Consider the following 9782-nt stretch of genomic DNA (forward strand, 5'->3'; position numbering starts at 1 on the left):
TTAAAAGATTAATCTAATTTTTAATCTCATTACAAATTTGTGAGCTTAGGTCTATCTCAATCAAATTTTAAAACTATTTTAAAAAATGATTTTACCTAAGTTTGCATGCAACTCTTGGTTATTGATTTTAATTCTAATTTCATTAATTATAACTCTTATAAAGAATAAAACAATCAAAATCAACCACATTGCTAAGCTAGACATCCACAAGGCACTTATAACTTTTATAAATAAACCTAAGTGTCATGCTTCATGCAATGTTCATTCATTACTAATATATAGCTTTTATATAACAAGTAATGAACTAATCATACATGCTAACATACATCTTTATACTATAACATTTATAATAAAGATGATACGTGAATATGCTTTAATGCATGCATATATTATAACTATTATATTATATGATGCATGAGCATGCTTTAATGTAATTTTAATCATGCAAACTTCTATATTAAAACACTTATAATATAAAGATAATGCATAAATAAAATGCATAACCTATGGTGAGTTTTAAATCTATATGTCATACATTATGGCATATAAACAAACATACATCTCATGTACATTAAATAAAAAATCTGATGGAACGGGATAATTATGCCTAAAAAACCGGAAAGAAAAGCTAACTATTACATAAAGATCGAGTCAACCGATTCAAACAGACGAATCAGGTCTTGAACCACCTGGGCGAAGCCTCGTCACTTGATCGTGTAGCATCTTCTTCAGAGCGTCGAGTAACGATTATCAAGTATAAACAATCGTGTAGCGTTGATCGCATGGTTAAGGACTATGCGATGATCATGAAAGTCAACGCGATCGTGCAGTACATATTAAGCAACTCATGCCATGCAATCGTTCAAACAACGACTATGCGATGAGCATGATTGTATAATCAATCGAGGAGCAAGCGTCGAGTATCGTATACCGAGTGATTTTGTAGCCAGTGATTATGCGATGAGCATGCTGGCCTACATGATCATTTAGCGTGCGCGCCATGCGTCGAGTATTATATACTCTGTGATCGTTTACCCCCAACATCTACTCGATCGAGTAGCCAACACAACATGATCGAGTAAACTCTTTACTTGATTGCGTAGCATTAGCTATGCAATCGTTTAGCAAATACTACATGATCGAGTAGAACTTTTCTACACGATCGCATAGCCAAATCTAAACGATCATTTAGCTTAAGCCAAACGATGCGACCAACAATTCATCTTTTCCCTCGAAGCGAACAATAACTCCTTGCTTCTGAAGCTTCATCACGAACGACTCAAACAAAGCAAAAACTTGAGTACAAACTCGATTGCTTGTTAATTATGCCCAAAAACGTAGGGGCCCTTACAAATTAAATTTTGGAGATGTAAAGAAATCTTTAAACAAAGGCAATTATCCCGAAATTATCCATCAACAACAGCATCCACAACCACACTTAACACTTAAATGCATTATAGAATACTTAAAACCCACCAAGACTGTAAATGATATTCAATACAACAATGGAACTTGGAAATCATAACAAGCTGACTCTGATACCAATTTAAGGAACTTTAAAACTAGAGGACCTTTGAGCGGAAGCGGATCGTTCCAAACTCCATTGTGAAAGAACTCAAATATTTACAATCATATAGAAACAAATTATGCATTAAAGATTAAATTACAGCATGCTTCCTCAATCAAATATAAAGGATTGAGTGACAATACATTTGAAGAACTCTTTCTTCAAGTATTTCCCTTGATCAGTCACCAACGTGTCTGAACAGCACGAACTCTTTTTCTTCAAGTATTTCTTTAAGTTTTTACTTTTATCTCACAATTACTATAAATCGTGTATAACCACCCACTAAGGTCGGTTATTTAGAAAAAGAAATATTAATCATCATATAATTAATAAAGTATAAATAAATTCAATAACTAACTTATCATATTATATTTATAATCTATAGTTTTAATATTGCATCATATGCAACATATAAACCATAGTTCTTTTCCTATTTTATGGCACTTAATATAAATCATATTTATATTAATTCCTCCAATCTAATAATGTATCAAATACATTTTATCAATTATATCACATATAATTTAATTAATTTAATTATATCATATATAACCAAATTCCCTCTTGTTAATTTGAACATTTCAAACTAACTCAAAAACTGATTCTCAACTTGAATCTATTGAGCTACCAAGGGGACCTTATGGACCTATAGCTTGAAGCTCCAACGGTACATGAATAACTGACTAAACTCTTTAATCACGATATTCACCATCCATTAACTGTCGGACATTCCACTAAAGACCGACAATTGCACTCTTCGCACTATAAATATATTTCTATGTCCATATAACCAATCAATAGTGCGATGACCCTTCACAAAGTGTTCGTAAGTATAACAGGGTCAAATTACCGTTTTGCCCCTATAGTTACATCTAACTTCCTAAGTACCACTGATTCCTCTAATGAACAATAAGTCATAGTCCCACTATGACTGAGTTCTCTCTTCCCAAGAGAGGTTGTGGCCACTATGTTCAAGACCCGGAATTAGCTCTTAAGGGAGAAATTTATCTACTTACCCCTGCATCGAGGAAGGAGTGAATTCCATCTTGTGAAATTGAGTTCCCAGCTCCCCAATCAGACGAATCCTCAAAATGGTAGGCTTATTGAGTTAGCAATCTAGCCACTCTCACCCATATAAATCAAAGGAACCATCTTCATGAGCAGGAGTTCACAACTCACTCAGGATTCAGGTCATGTCACCTATGGTCATTCTAGTGAAATGTAAGTCTCTATTATCAACGGTGTTATATAAAGAGACTAATCATTTCGTGGTCCGATCTTATACAAACTCTTTGTATAAGATACCCCTGCTTCCATGTCACCACATGAATGTTCAGGATCAGATCATTTATAGCACTTTACAACATTGTAACATCTACAAAGCGGGTCGTATCCATAGTGTCACCAAGATAAGGTACCTAGCTTTATCCAATTTAAAAGATTAAATTTAGGTTTCTAATCTCATTAAAACCGTGATCTTAGGTCTATCTTAATCAAATTTTAAAACTTTTTTAAAAAAGATTTTACCTAAGTTTGTATTCAACTCTTGGTTATTGATTTTAATTCTAATTTTATTAATGATAACACTTATAAAAAATGAAACAATCAAAATCAACTACATTGTTAAGCTAGACATCCACAAGGGTATTTATAATATTTATAAATAAACCTAAGTGTCATGCTTCATGCAATGTTCATTCATTACTATATATAACTTTTATATATCACAAGCAATGAACTAAGCATACATACTCTCATACACTCTTATACTATAACACTTATAATATAAAGATGATGCATGGATATGCTTAATGCATGCATATATTATCACTCTTATATTATATGATACATGAGCATGCTTTAATGTAATTTAATCATGCAAACTACTATATTATAATACTTATAATATAAAAATGATGCATGAATAAAATGCATGACCTATGGTAGGTTTTAAATCTATATGTCATACATTATGCCATATAAATGAATATACATCTTATGTACATTGAATAAAATTGATGGACCGGGATAATTAGCTTCAAAATCGAAAAAGAAAAGCTATCTATTACATAAAGCATCGAGTCAACCGGTTCAAACAGGCTAACCGGGTCTTGAACCGCCCAGCGAAACCTTGTCACTTGATAGTTTAACAACTTCTTATGATCGTCGAGTAACGCTTATCGAGTCTAAACGATTGTGTAGCATGGATCGAGTGCCTTTGGACTATGCGATGAAGCATGAAGGCCATACGATCGTGTAGCGCACATCAAGTAACACATGCTAAGCGATCAAGTAGACGACGACTATGCGATAAAGCATAATCGTCTGAACGATCGAGGAGCAAATTTCGAGTATCTTATACCAAGTGATCGAGTAGCCAGTGACTATGCGATGAGCATGTTGGACTACACGATTGTTTAGTGTGCGCGCATGCCATGCGTCGAGTGTCATATACTCTATGCGATCGTTTACCCCGAATGTCTTACGTGATTGATAGCCAATACAACACGACGAGTAAACTCTTTACTCGATCGTAAAGCATCAGCCATGCGATCGTTTAGTAAATACTACACGATCGAGTAGAACTTTTCTACACAATCGTTTAGCCTGGGCTACACAATGCGACCAACCTTTGGTCTTCTTCCTCGAAGCAAACAATCTCCATGCGTCTTTAAAGCCTCATCATGAATGACTCAAACACAAACAAAAACTTGAATACAGACTCGATTGCTTGTTAATTAGCCCAAAAAGCAAGGGCTCTTACAAATTAACACTTGTAAACGTAAAGAAAAGCTTTAAAAACAGAGGCATTATCTGAAATTATCCATCAACACATTTCATAAACACACTTAACACTTAAATGCATTGTAAAATACTTAAAACCGCACCAAGATTGTAAATGACAATTCAATACATCAATGGAATTTGGATATCAAAACAACCTGGCTCTTGATACCAAATGAAGGAACTCTAAAATTAGAGAACCGGTAAGTAAGAAGCGGATCGTTCCAACTCCATTGAGAAAGAACACGTACATTTACAGGCTAACAGAAACGATTATGCATAAATACTTAAATTACAACATGCTTTTAAAAGAACAAACAAGGATCGAGTAAACAATACCTTTGAAGAACCCTTTCTTCACGTATTCCCTCGATCGTTCAACAATGCGTCCAACAGCATGAACGCAACGAGAAATTCAGCAAACAACACGAACTGGAAAATCCTCGATCACAATCGGAGTACAAACTCGACCCTCGAACAGAATAAGACACCACCATAAAGGTTACCTTGGTATTCTCGGTGTGAGAATCTAAGAGTTGTGGGCTTTGTGTGACTTTGGATAGAGGGAAGAAGGATGTAAACAATCGAGTATGCAATCAAACGATCGTGTAGAAGAAGCATATCATATAGACTTGCTACTCAATCGTGTAGTGACGAGTACTGTCGTATAGTAACTCAACGCTTGATCATTTAGCGTTTGTTATACTATCGTGTAGTAAAACTTTTTTACTCGATAGTGTTTTTGTGAGAATGATTCGAATGAATGATTTTGAAAACTATTTTTCTTTTTATCTCGCAGTTACCATAAAACCGCAAGTAACCTCCTACTCAAATCGGTTATTGAGAAAAAGAATTATTAATTATCATATAATTAATAAATTATAAATAAATATAATAACTAACTTATCATATTATATTTATAACCTATAGTCTTAATATTGCATCATATGCAACATATAAACCATTGTTCTTTTTCTATTTTATGGTATTTAATATAAATCATATTTATATTAATTCCTCCAATCAAATAATGTATCAAATACATTATATCAATTATATCACATATAATTGAATCAATCTGATTATATCATATATAATCAAATTTCCACTTGTTAATTTGAACACTTCAAACTAACCCAAAAACTGATTCTCAACTTGAACTTATTGAGCTACTAAGGAAACCTTATGGACCTATAGCTTGAAGCTCCAACGGTACGTGAATAACTGACTAAACTCTTTAATCACGATATCCACCATTCATCAATTGTCGGGCACTCCACTAAAGACCGATAGTTGCACTCTTCGCACTATAGATGTATTTCTGTGTCCGTTGGATATAACCAATCAATAGTGCAATGACCCTTCACAAATCGCTCGTAAGTACAACTGGGCCAATTTACCATTTTGCCCCAGTAGTTACATCTAACTTCTTAAGTACCACTGATTCCTGTAATGAACAATAAGTCATAGTTCCACTATGACTGAGTCCTCTCTTCCCAAGAGGGGGTGTGGCCACTATGTTCAAGACCCCGAATCAGCCCTTAAGGGAGCAATTTATCTACTTACCCCTACGTTGGGGAAGGAGTGAATTCCGTCTTATGTAGCTAAGTTCCCAGCTTCCCAATCAGACGAATCCCCAAAATGGTAGGCTTGTTGAGTTGGCAGTCTGGTCACTTTCACCTATACAAATCAAATAACCGCCCTCATAGGCAGTAGTTCCCAACTCACTCAGGATTCAGGTCATGTCACCTATGATCATTCTAGTGAAACGTAAGTCTCTATTATCAACGACGTTATATAAAGAGACTAATCATTTCATGGTCCGATCTTATACAAACTCTTTGTATAGGATACTCCCGCGCGCATGTCTCCACATAAATGATCAGGATCATATCATTTGTAGCACTTTACAACACTTGTAACATCTACAAAGTGGGCCATATACGTAGTGTTACCTGGATAAGGTATCACTCCTTATCCATGTACTACAGACCATTTAGGTTATTATTTAAACAAGATCCACCTGTATGTCTCTACATGTTTGTTTAAGTTTACATAAAATTCATCGGATCTTAATTTATTAGATTGAGTAAATGCTTATAAAATAACACTTATTTTATTAGTAATAATATGTTTATACAGAGTTTACAAACTATGAGATTACAAGAAGGTTTAGGACACCATTCCCAACACTTCTTTGTATAGAATACCCCTGCTCACATGTCTCCACATGAATGATCAGGATCAGATCATTTGTAGCACTTTACAACAATAATAACATCTACAAAGCGAGTCATACTCGTAGTGTCACCAAGATAAGGTATCTGGCCTTATCTATCTACTAAAAACTATTTAGGTTATTAATTAAATATGATCCTCCTGTATGTCTCCACATACATGTTTAAGTTACAGAAGATAACATACATGATGGTTCAGTCCCCACCCCTTTTTTAGGGACCAAGTTATAGAGTTGTTGCCTCTCTATTTGAGGGAGTAATTACTGTTACTGTTGAAGATTCTTCTATGATAGAGGCTAAGGGCTACACTCTTGGTCTAGTCATGTGGATGATCCGATGGTGCCTAGGATGTCAATGTCGCCTAAAGATATTGCAGATTATTCCTTAATTTGGTGTTGTTCTCTCGAGATGATGTCACCCTTTTTGCAGTCAATTGTCGCTCTGAGATAATGAGTCTAAATTTTATGTGAACCTCCAAGACCTAGTTGACATGTCAAAGGACTTGTTCTTTTGTTGTGATTTCGATGGTTTCTTCTAGCTAGAGATGTGAGCTTGTCTTTTGTTTTGCTTCTTTGTTTTGGTTGTTAGCTCTAGCTCTTCTATATTGGTTTTGTTTTAGTTTTTGCCCTGATCGTAAGCTAAGAAATTTTCTTGTGCAATATATTATATCAGCTTTGAAAAGAAAATCAATCTCTAAACTTAAAATAAAATAAAAGATCAAATATCACATAAATGTTTGATTTAAGAACACAGTTAAAAGTGCAAAGGTCTATTGGAACCTTTTGAAATACAATGATAAAGTTGACACATCTTTCATTCCATATCTTAATGGGTTTTGTGTACAGATGACCCATTTTCAGAGACCCAAATGAAAATTGGCCCACGCTTTAAAATCAAATGAATTTTAATCTTCTACTTGCATCAACATGTTGTAAAAATAACGCGTCGACCTCAAGAACCACGCTCGGTGGCTAACCTCAATCATTGGTATTGATTCTCGCTCTCATCTCTCGCTCCAATATCTCACTTGCGCTATTCTATTTTCATTCATAACACTTGATCGTGTTAAATGAATTTTAATCGTCATACAAGAAAAAAAAAATATTTTGGGTTGGTGTTCTCTCTCTCATTTCTTATTACTTTCTCTTGCTCTCCCATACATCAAGCGATTTCTACATTCTCTCAAACGACTTTTATTTGACTATGATTTTACCATCTTTATCGTTCTCGATCTTTAACCAGTACTAGCGAACTCATTCCCATCAGTTCTCTCTTCTCTCTCTATCACAAAAGGTAACACTTAATTCTAATTCCTTTTCATGTGCTCTCTCATTGGCTTTTTATGGCGTTAGGGTTTTCATTTCTAACCTGAATAGCAAAATAGGTTTCAAGTGAGTAGTGGGAATCAATCATCGAGATGAAGTAGCGAGAGAGGCTCAGAGAGTACCCAAATATAATAAATAGAATCAAGTATCAAGATAAGGTAAAGAGGAACAAGATGTTGGAACAAAAGTGCACATGAGAGCGAGGAACAAGAGTTTTGCAGAAGTGCCAATTTTAAGCCAAATTGTCTTCTTTTTTTTCCCAACTATGCTTTTTTTGTTTTGTTTATACGAATCAATAGATGACTATAAATCTAAAGATTTTCATTGAAGATCGATTTTCCAGCCAAGCTACAAGCTTATTATTTAACATTGGACTGCAAATAAGATAGTCAAAGAAAAGCTTATAGAAAGGCAACTTGACTTGTTCAAGAGGATCATGCTTGAATAGTTCATGGATATGGACATAGTCTTCAAAAATCCTCTAGTTCATCATATCTTATTGAGGGAGCTACAGAGCGATAGAAGAGATTCCATGAGGTTTGATTTGAACAGGAAGATCGTCAAATTCTCCAAAGAAGAGTTCCTTAGTGACAGGATTGTGGCGGTCACTTACTAAACTAGTTCATAATGTTGAAGTTATTGAATCCCTACGAACATTACTTTAATATTTTATTAGTGACAGAAATGCACCCCGCAACCTTTGAAGAATGGTACAAGGAGTTTGAGCTCAACAATGGCCCAAACATTTTCAAGATTACATTAGTCTATTATATTGAGTTGGAGTTTATGGGAAAAATCAAGACAAAAAGTAGTGTTTATAAATCACCATCGGAGGATGTAGAGGACCTAGACTACTTCAATAGTTTCGATTTGGGACATATTTTATGGGATAGAATCTTCAGTGACCTTCAAAAAGCATTAAAAGACAAGGTCGGTACGTACGAGAAGAAGGCAAAAAACAAACAAGAAATATACTATAAAGTGCAATCTACCGGTTTTCCTCATGCATTCTAGGTAACAATTTTCTCTACATGCATCCCATTCATCATTACGATCATTTTTTTTATTTGAGTTATGTTGGGTGGTAAACGGATCCCATGGTTGATGCATGAGACCACCGATGGAAAAGTATCCATCTCACTATCACCAGTAGTAATGATATCACCTGCCTCCACACATGGATTAGTATTCTCTCTCTCTGTTTTCAAAGATTGTCTATTGATAGATTTGTTCAATACTTATGAACATCTGAGGTTTAGAACAATCCACCTCCAAAAAGAGAAATTGAACATCATCGTGATCCATTAAGTACACCGGAAGAGATTCATAATCCAACTTATATTTTACCATTGTTATAATGTTGAACTTAACCTAACTTTAGTAAGTTCACATATGTGATCTCTCAGTTCATTATACTTCAATCTGCTCGATACTATAATATCCTTCAAAGGAGCTCCACTATAGTATTGTTCTTTGTCATTCAATCAACCACTATACCGAATTAAGAGTCTTCTTGTCCATCCTTCAAACAACAAAAATGCATTAAAAAAAAAAAACAATAAAAACAGTACAGTTTCTGTTCAAATCTCACTAGTCATCATTCATTCTTTACTCGCGCTCCTTCACCTCGTTTATTGGTTCTATCATTTCTCTCCCCGCTCATGATCATAATAGCATCTCTCTCACACACACACACATTATCTCTTAGTTACATGATATATCTCACACGTCAAAAAATAAAATAAAATAAAACACCATATGAAGGTATCCATTTACCTGGGGTGTGAAACTGATTTGTCTATAATGGTCTAAAAGCCTTTACAACGTGACTGATAATTTTTTTCAACACTTTGCAGTTGTCTAATTATG

This window comes from Benincasa hispida, chromosome 12 (genome assembly GCF_009727055.1).
Source record: "Benincasa hispida cultivar B227 chromosome 12, ASM972705v1, whole genome shotgun sequence".
In the NCBI taxonomy this organism is placed as follows: Eukaryota; Viridiplantae; Streptophyta; class Magnoliopsida; order Cucurbitales; family Cucurbitaceae; genus Benincasa; species Benincasa hispida.